Below are 10,206 nucleotides of genomic sequence, written 5' to 3'. Positions count from 1 at the left end.
TCACCAAGGAAGTAATATGATTCATAGTTACTATGAGAAAGTCATTCAGTTCTAACTTCACCAGAAATCAATATACCACTTTTTGTTGAGCAAACTAGCCAAAGATAAAGAAAAATTAGTTTATCACCCGTGCCTCGTGAGTATGTGATAAAACAAGGAATAATACAATTCTGGTGGCGGGGCGCCTGGGTGGCTCAGTCGGTGGTTAAGCATCTGCCTTCGGATCAGGTTATGATTTGAGTCCGGGGACCCAGCCCTGTATCAGGCTCCCTGCTCAGCGGGGAGTCTGCTTCTCCCTCTCCCTCTGCCCCTCACCCCACTCTTGTGCTCTCTCTCTTTCTCTCAAATAAATAAATAAATAAATAAATAAATAAATAAAATCCTTAAAATATATATGTGTGTGTGTGTTGTGTGTGTGTATATATATATACATATAGATATATTTCTGGTGGCAATATAACATTGGGACAGTCCTTTCATAATGCTATCTGGCAACTGTGTCAAAGATCTTAAAAATGTTTGTGCTTTTTTGGTAATTTCCCTTCTGGGATCTTTACTAAGGGAATAGTCCTACATGAGGAAAAAAGAAATATAACATGCAGAAAGATATTTGTCAAAACATGATATATAGCTCTTTGGGGTCTGCCGCGGAAACAAGATGACATAGAGGACCTCATCGTTTGGAAAGCGTCGCAGTAAGAGGCACAGGTTGTGCCCCTGCTGTGGCTCAAAGGCTTACCGCCTTCAGAAGTCCACCGGTGGCGAATGTGCCTATCCTGCCAAGCGCAAGAGGAAGTACGACCGGAGCGCCGAGGCTAAAAGAGGAAATACCACTGGGACCGTCGAATGAGGCACCTAAAAATCGTATACCGCAGATTCAGGGATGGATTCCGGCAAGGAACAAAACCTCAGCCCAAGAGGACAGCTGTTGAAGCACCCAGTTCATCTTCATTTTAATGATTAGTCACACAATAAATGTTCTGGTTTAAAACAAAACAGAACCACCCCCACATTATACGTTAGTTGCAAACCACCTAAATATTCAAGAGTAGAACACGAGAGAAATTCTTATATATTTATTTGATGAATGTGATACAGCAAATAGGAATCGATATGAATGACTCCCGTGAGCATAATATTGAAAAGACAAAGCAACTTGTAGATTACCTACTGTATGAAACTAATTATGTAAATTTTGAAATATGCAAATAAAACTACTTAGTGAGGGTTACATATATATGTGGTAAATGTATAAAGAAAGGCGTGGACTGAATAGTTTCTTCAGAACTCACAGGGGAGGCTGCAAGTTTTGGGGGTAGGGCTAGAGGGAAGTAAACTGGTATAGTTCTATTTTTAGTTCCCATCTGAAATTGAGGATGACTTTAGGAAACACTAGAGGGATGAGTTAATAGGACTTGGTTAACAGTTAAGTATGGGGCTTGACAGAGTCAAAATCTTGAGGATTTGATCACATAGTTAGTTGTCTGGGACATGGAAGATGGGTATTAATAAGAGGGGAATTGTTCGTTTATTTTTTTGTGTTAAGTTTCAGATGTTGGCCAAACTTCCATATAGGTATTAATAATCTTGGTAAGTCAATTATAATAAGCAGATGAGAAGAAAAATAAAGTGAATGTGAAAGAAAGAGATGATCCTGTCCCTACTGAAATAATAATATGTATTTGTTTTGCCTGTTTCTTTTTCTTTTTTTTTTTTTTTTTAGGTTTTTATTTACTGAGCACCTGGGTGGCTCAGTTGGTTGAGTGTCTGCCTTTGGCTCAGGTCATGATCCCAGAGTCCTGAGATCAAATCCCGCATGGGGCTCCCTCCTCAGCGGGGAGTCTGCTTGTCCCTCTGCCCCTCCTCCCTGCTTGTGCGCACCATCTCTCTCACTCTCTCAAAAATAAACAAAATTTAGGACACCTGGGATACTCAGTTGGTTAAGCATCTGCCTTCGGCTCAGGTCATGATCCAAGGGCCCTGGGATCGAGTCCCTCATTGGACTCCTTGTTCAGTGGGGACCCTGCTTCTCCCTCTGCCTGCCGCTCCCCCTGCTCATGTGTTCTCTGTCTCTGTCTCTCTCTCTCTGACAAATAAATAAAAATCTTTAAAAAATAAAAACTAAAAATAAAATTTTAAAAAACCAAGATTTTATTTACTTATTTTAGGCGGGAGGGGCAGAGAGAGAGGGAGAAAGAATCTCAAGCAGACTCCTTGCTGAGCATGGAGCCTGATGCCCGCTTCATCCCACCACCTTGAGATCATGACCTGAGCTGAAAGCATGAGTTAGACACTTAATCGACTGAGCCACACCAGTGTCCCTGTTTTGTCTATTTCTAAACCTGTTTATAACAAGGCTTTGTATGACTTGAGAGAGGGCAATATTTCACGGTCTTGAAGATAATGTAACAATGGCAATTTTTTTTTTTTAATATTGCCAGGAACACCATCAATTTATGTCTGTCTGTACTTGGGGACCAGACAGCATCCTATTAAACTCTAAGAAAACAGTTCTATGATGGGAGGGGTGGTGAAAGAAGTACAAAAATAGAAAATTCAATCAGAGAGCTTCTATGATGTATGACATTTTCAAAAATCAACTTCAGACATCTAAATATTGGGGAATGGTGTCAGTTTTCATCTCATGAATATACTCTTTATTCTAAGTATGGCAAAAGTTAATGCTGTTAAGTGTTTACTTTCCTGTCTTTGCTGGACATTAGGGTATATTGACAAGTAAGTCTTTGAATCTTCTTAATGGGTGAAATTTTCTGAACTCTGCATGGGGTCCTCCTTCGGGTGTGTCATTTTTGCTCTGGCTCTAAGTGTGACCCATGCACCAGCAGCAACAGCGTCACCTTAGAATTTGTTAGAAATGCACATCAGATCCCACCTCAGCCCTTCTGAATTATAATCTGTATTTTATACAGGATCCCCACAGGACTCATATGCAAATTAAAATTTGGAAAGCACTGATGTAGCCAATTAGGAAAATGAAATTCAACGTAAAAGTCCCCTGGATTTTAGTAATTATTAAAAGGCAGTGATTCTTGGTCTTTTATAGGGTTTTGGACTCCTTGGAATGTGCTGGAAATTATGAAATCTTCCCTCAGAAAAAAATGCGCATATGAACTGGAACATGATATTTAGCATAAAACTTTTAGAGGGATTCAAGAGTTTCAAGGTTAAAAGCTAGGGTCTTATTTTTCTTCTCTAACCTGGGGGAAAACTTTTCAATAATTTGCGTATGAATGGACTGAAAGACTAGGGCCTGAACACGACCTGAATAGTTGAAATGTTTGTGTGAGCCTGTGACTTTTGTATGAAGAAACAAAAGAACCTCAAAAGTATTTTTTCTAGAAACCAAGTTACCAGCAATGATTGCATTTATAGATATTGGTGATTAATGTTTCTTCCTGGTGAGGAAATAAATTTAAACATAAAAGAACTTGATTTTGTCTTGAATAAAATGAAGATATTGGACGCCATACTAGAGTTTGAAAAGGAACCTTGAGAGAAAAGAATTCTGCTTAATTCTCAAGCTCTCCGCTGGTTACTTTAATACGATAAGAAAGAGAAGTTAAGAGAATATTTACATTCCATGACCACAGGAGTAGAGTAAATAAAAAACACTGTTTAAGGAGGAGAAAAGGTCTTACTTAAATTTATATCTATGCAGAACCTGTCTCTTGTTAATGTTTGCTGAGAAGGAGCAAAAAGCAACTTAAAATCCAAACGTGAAGTATCATGGTAGCCATGTAGTACAATGGACTTTTCCCCTTACTTTTCACTGTGTCGTACTTTTAATAATCAGAGAAATATGGTCCTTACTAACAGAGGATTATTTGTCTAGCCAATGGCACTTGGTTTCCTCACAGTCTTTAAAATTATGCATCTATACCCCTGGGACAATATCCCTGCTTTCCTCTTCTTTATTGCCATATATACTAGAAAAATCCATCCCGTTTTTTTAAGCTGTTTTGTATCAGCAATATCTCTTTCTGAGGACTATTCGCGGATTACCCATACATATTCAGAACAATGTTTCTGTGGATCTAAATCTGCACTATATTTGGCATAGGGTTTTGTTTTCTAAAAAATTTTCCATTTCCTTTCTCCCATTCAGCATAAGACTTACCCCAGTTTACTGTTTGGCCAGCAACATATTTGCAATCTCACTCGGATCCAGCAGGGCCACATGAAAGGTTCGGCACGCTGTAAGAGCATTTATACAAAAAGAGGGGTTTAACTCAAAATAGAAATTGCACTGTATTGATTTTTTAAAATTAAGTTTTAAGTGAACCAAAAGAGGTGCTCTGAATGCTTCATCACCAAAAATTCTTAGTATTTTCTTTAATGTTTTCTGGGAGCTATCTTTTTGGAAACCGGTCCTTCACATCCTCTTAGCATACTCTACTAAATTTTTTTCCCTCTCCATTTTGCTACCCCATACCACTTTTCCCAATACCGGCTCAGAATCTGCATTTGTCTCCCTCATCCATCCACCATTGTGTCCTGTTATTTTTCTCCATCACTATGCAGCTAGAGGTTAAGCCAAATCAGAAACAAGAGGAAAAAGTTGGCAAGAGGCCACAGCTTGTTTAAAACCTTCTATGTTTAATACAGTTCTCAGGCTCTGCCTAGAAAGTAAGTTTCACTAATAAACAACTAGCAATTCAGCTACTCTAATAGTTGAGCCGCAAGTGAAAGCCTACCCCGGGGCTGCTGGGCTGTTACTTACACACCACTTTGGAACCAAAGGTGCGTTCAGAGAAAAGAGAAACATAGATCACCAGTCCTGTTTCCTGCTGTCAGTGAGCAGTGCAGAGAGGATCATTAAGTAACCTTGGCAAGTAAGCCGACCACAGGCAACATGGTAAAGCAGGTCAAGTGTGCCTGGGGCAGAAACGTCAACCCCTGGGACTCCAGAAAATCCTTCTTTAATAATTGACGCGTCTCGTGCATCTCATTTCTGCTTGGAATGCTCTCCATCCCTACATATTTTTCTATGGTGTTTCCTATCACTATTGTTACTATTTAGCAAAATTACTAATTTGTATTTATTTATTTATTTATTTATTTATTTATTTGATGGGGCAGTTGTGGTGAGGAGGGGCAGAGGAGAGCGAGAGAAAGAATTCTGAGCAGGCTTCCCACCCAGTGAAGCCTAGTGAGTATCCTTATAATCATTATTCTGAACTCTAGTTTCGACATCTTAACTTATATCCTTACTGATTAGGTCCCTGGCAGTCAGCACTGCCTCTTGTTCTCTTTTTTGATGTGAGTTTTTCTGTCTTGTCATTCTTACAGAAAGCAGTTGCTTCTCTTTCTTTCCCTTTTTTTTTTAAGAAAGTCTTTTTTTTTTTTTAAGATTTTATTTATTTATTTGACAGAGAGAGGGAGGGAGAGAGCGCAAGCAGGGGGGAGTGGCAGGCAGAGGGAGAGGGGGAGGGGGACCCCTCAGAGCAGAGAACGGGACTGCAGGGCTCTATTCCAGGACCCTGGGATCGTGACCTGAGCCCAGGGCAGACGCTTAACTGACAGAGCCACCCAGGCGCCCGTTAATTTATGCTTTTGCATGTATCAGTTTATTTCTTTGTCTTGCTGAATAGCACTCCATTGTATGGATATACCACAATATGTTTACCCATTCATCTGTTAACTGAAATTCCATTCAGTGTTGTTTCTCATATGCAGAGCATTGTTGGAAAGTTGAGAGTATAGGCTTTTCCACACATTTTACACTTGTGTTTATTACGCGGATCAGTTCTTGCATGTACAATAAACAGTGTGATTCAAGAGAAGGCTTTTCCACCCTTAGTACATTCATAGGGCCTCTCTCCTATATGAATGTTGTAATATTTAATGAGGTACGGAGTCTGCTGAATATTTCTGCACATGCATTCTATTTATAAGGATTTCTCAAACATGAATTTTCATTTGCTACTGAATGTTTTTTCACCTTCCTTACATAAATAGCGTTTATCTGCAGGTATGACTTCTCTAGTGTCTAATGAGGCTTGACTTCTGAATAAAAGCGTTCTCAGGGGCGCCTGGGTGGCACAGCGGTTAAGCGTCTGCCTTCGGCTCAGGGCGTGATCCCGGCGTTATGGGATAGCCCCACNAAGCGTTCTCATACCTACTACATGCATAAGATTTCTCATTTGTATGGATTGTTTGGTAAATAATGATGTTTCTCCTTTTGGGTGAAGATTTTCCACATTTATTACAATCATAGAGTTTCTTTCCAATATGAATGGTTTTTGGTTTTTGTTTTGTTTTGTTTTTTTTTAAAGATTTTATTTATTTATTTAACAGAGAGAGAGACAGCCAGCGAGAGAGGCAACACAGGCAGAGGGAGTGGGAGAGGAAGAAGCAGGCTCCCAGCGGAGGAGCTTGATGTGGGGCTCGATCCCAGGACCCCGGGATCACACCCTGAGCCGAAGGCAGACGCTTAATGACTGAGCCACCCAGGCGCCCCTCCAATATGAACGTTTTGATCTTTAATGCAGTATTGCTTCTAGCTAAAGACACTTCCACATGGATTACATTCGGGGGTTTCTTTCCAACACAAATTTTCTCAGGCTCTGTGAGATTTTTTCACTACTAGAGGCTTTCTCACTTTCTTTAAATCTATAGGGTTTCTCTCCAGGATGCCTTCTTTGGTGTCTAATGAGTCTTAGCATTTGAAGAGAAGCTTTTCCACATTCCTAAGGTTTCTCCTTAGAATGAGGAGTATGAAGTTTATCTATTACAGCCGAAGGATTTTCTGCATTTATCGCTTTTACAGGATTTCCTCCCTCTGTAGATTTTTAAATGTAGAGTGAGGGATGAGATTCAAGAAAACACTTGGAAAAAAAAGAGACAACACTTGACTACCTTCAGCACATGCATGAATGCACACTCTCCAGTGTGCATTTTCTCATGATCTCTGAGTTATTGCTTCAGGCTAAATGTTTTCCACATTCGCTACAGTCATGAATTTTTCTCCAGTATGATTTTTTTAAATTAATTAATTTTTTTTATGTGTAAGGAGATTTGAGTTGGCTGGAGGCTTTGCAGTATTCCTTACATGGTATAGTTTCTCTTTTGGGTTATTCTCAGGTATCTGTTGACATTATATTCCTGAGAGAAGACTTTTCTTACAATGATTACCCTTAAATGAGATTACTACAAATAGGATGAACCATAGCATCCTCATTATATTTATAATAATTCTTGCTTACACAGCTTTCCTCTATCAAAATTAAGGTATAGCCCTAATTTTTCAAACTAAGCCACATTCATAAAGGTGTTTTCTTGAAAAGAACAATGTTTGATGGAAAGTACGTTTCCATTTCATATATTTCCTGCCTTTTACTGTGACTGTGTTTCAGGGGAAAAGATGCTACTTGACTTAAAGTCTTCATAATGCTTCTTTCCATGCTTATGAAGCTTCCCAGTCTTCTTCTGAACATCACCTCCTTTCCAATTCTCTCTCAACATCCGTGAATCTGGCTGTTTGAACTGAAGACGATATCCAGTCTTGTGACTTAAGATCTCTAGGAGTCTGGAACACCTGGAGAGTTCAGTCAGAAGGGCATACAACTCTTAATCTTGGGGTTGTGAGTTTGAGCCCCACATTGGGTGTAGAGATTACTTAAATAAATAAAACTTAAAGAAAAATCTCTAGGAATCTGGGCCACAAACAAAAGCAGATACCCCATAGCAAGTTCTTTTGTAGTCGTCTATTTTTTTTTTTTAAGATTTAATTTATTTAAGTCATCTCTATACCCAATGTGGGGCTTGAACTCATGACCCCAAGATCATGGGTTGCACACTCCACCAACTGAGCTAGCCAGGGGCACCTCTTCTTCTTCTTCTTTCTTTCTTTCTTTCTTTTTTTAAATATTCATTTATTTATTTTGGAGGGGAGGGGTAAGGGGAGAGGGAGAGAAATCCTCAAGCAGACTCCGCAACACAGGGGCTCGATCCTGGGACCCTGGGATGATGACTGGAGCCGAAATCAAGAGTTGGATGCTTGGGGCGCCTGGGTGGCACAGCGGTTGAGCGTCTGCCTTCGGCTCAGGGCGTAATCCCGGCGTTATGGGATCGAGCCCCACATCAGGCTCCTCCACTACGAGCCTGCTTCTTCCTCTCCCACTCCCCCTGCTTGTGTTCCCTCTCTCGCTGGCTGTCTCTATCTCTGTGGAATAAATAAAAAAAATCTTTAAAAAAAAAAAAAAAAAAAAAAGAGTTGGATGCTTAACCCACTGAGCCACCCAGGCGCCCCAGTCCCTATTTTTTTTAAATTTTATTTTCCTCTCCATAATAAGTATATTTAATTTTATATAAAAATATCATTTAAAAATATTTATCTGCTCAATTCCTTAGACTTTTCCTTTCAAATCCAACAAATAAGCAAACAAAAACAAACCTACTACTGCTGCTATTTCATAAATGCGTATAATCCCTGCCATCCACATTCAGTTCATACCCCCTCAACACACACAATCTTTTTCTTTTTTTTAATATTTTATTTATTTATGTGACAGAGAGACAGCCAGCGAGAGAGGGAACACAGCAGGGGGAGTGGGAGAGGAAGAAGCAGGCTCATAGCGGAGGAGCCTGATGTGGGGCTCGATCCCATAACGCCGGGATCACACCCTGAGCCGAAGGCAGATCCTTAATGACTGCGCTACCCAGGTGCCCCAACAACACACACAATCTTGTACCCACATAGGTTCCCACTCACTTCATAATGTTGTCTCAGTTTCCTGTGGCTTTCATAACAAAGTACCACCAACTAGGGGCTTAAAACAATAGAAATTTATTCTCTCACAGTTCTGGAGGTTTGGTGTCCAAAATAAAGCTGTGGGCAGGGCAATTCTCTCTCTCTGAAGACTCTAGGGAAGAATCCTTCTTGAAACTGTTGAGGGTTACTGGCAGTCTTTGGTTTTCTTTGGCCTATAAGTACATGGTAGTTCATCTCTGCCTCTTTTTCTTTTCTTTTTTTTTTAAAGATTTTATTTATTTATTTGAGAGAGAGAGAGACAGCCAGCAAGAGAGGGAACACAAGCAGGGGGAGTGGGAGAGGAAGAAGCAGGCTCATAGCAGAGGAGCCTGACGTGGGGCTCGATCCCATAACGCCGGGATCACGCCCTGAGCCGAAGGCAGACGCTTAACCGCTGTGCCACCCAGGCGCCCCTCTGCCTCTTTTTCTAAAAAATATTTTTATTTTTAAGTAATCCCTACACCCAACATGGGGCTCAAACTTACAACCTCAAGATCAAGAACTCCATGGTCTACTGACTGAATCAGTCAGGTGTCCCTCTGCCTCTGTCTTTATATATCTTTCCCTGTGTGATGTGTCTTTATTTTCTCTTCCTACAAGAATACCCATCAGTATGTTAGGGCCCAACCTATCTAGTATGACATTATCTTAACTAATTATATCTGCAAAGACCCTATTTCCAAATAAGATCTGTCACAGGTTCCGGATATGAACTTTGGAGGACACTATCAGCACAGTATAAATTTCAAACACTCAGGCAGAGGCATGGGGACTGGGTGATGGGCATTAAGGAAGGCACTTGATGTAATGAGCACTGGGGGTTATATGCAACTGATGAATCACTAAATTCTACCTCTGAAATTAATAATACATTATATGTTCATTAAATTGAAAATTTTTTTAAAGATTTTACTTATTTGAGAGAGAGAGAGAGAGACAGAGCATGAATAGGGGAGTGGCAGACAGAGATCAAGAAGCAGACTCCCTGCTGAGCAGGGAACCTGATGTAGGGCTCCATCCCAGAATCCTGAGATTGAATTTAAATAAAAAATTAATAAATTAAAAAAAATAGGGGCATCTGGGTGGCTCAGTCGTTAAGTGTCTGCCTTCAGCTCAGGGCATGATTCCAGGGTCCTGGGATCGATCCCCACATCAGTCTCCCTGCTCTGCTGGGAGCCTGCTTCTTCCTCTCCCACTCTCCCTGCTTGTGCCCTCTCTCGCGGGCTGTCTCTCTCTCTGTCGAATAAATAAATAAAATCTTAAAAAAAAATAAATTTCAAACATTTAGTTACTCTCATAGTTACCCACACCTGAACCCTGTTAGGTTTTTTCCTGAACAAGAGTGAAGTTTGCGGGGCGCCTGGGTGGCACAGCGGTTAAGCGACTGCCTTCAGCTCAGGGCGTGATCCCGGCGTTATGGGATCGAGCCCCAC

At 40.5% G+C, this 10,206-nt stretch overlaps 1 pseudogene; it reads left to right on the top strand.

Moving 5' to 3' along the window:
• Window positions 1-658: 658 nt before the first annotated feature.
• On the top strand, window positions 659-957 carry LOC100470319 (annotated as a pseudogene).
• The last annotated feature ends 9,249 nt before the right edge of the window (window positions 958-10,206 follow it).

Source organism: Ailuropoda melanoleuca, chromosome 8, assembly GCF_002007445.2.
Source record: "Ailuropoda melanoleuca isolate Jingjing chromosome 8, ASM200744v2, whole genome shotgun sequence".
Lineage (NCBI taxonomy): Eukaryota > Metazoa > Chordata > Mammalia > Carnivora > Ursidae > Ailuropoda > Ailuropoda melanoleuca.
The sequence above is the reverse complement of the archived record's forward strand: the minus strand, read 5'-3'. Positions and strand labels throughout refer to the sequence as shown.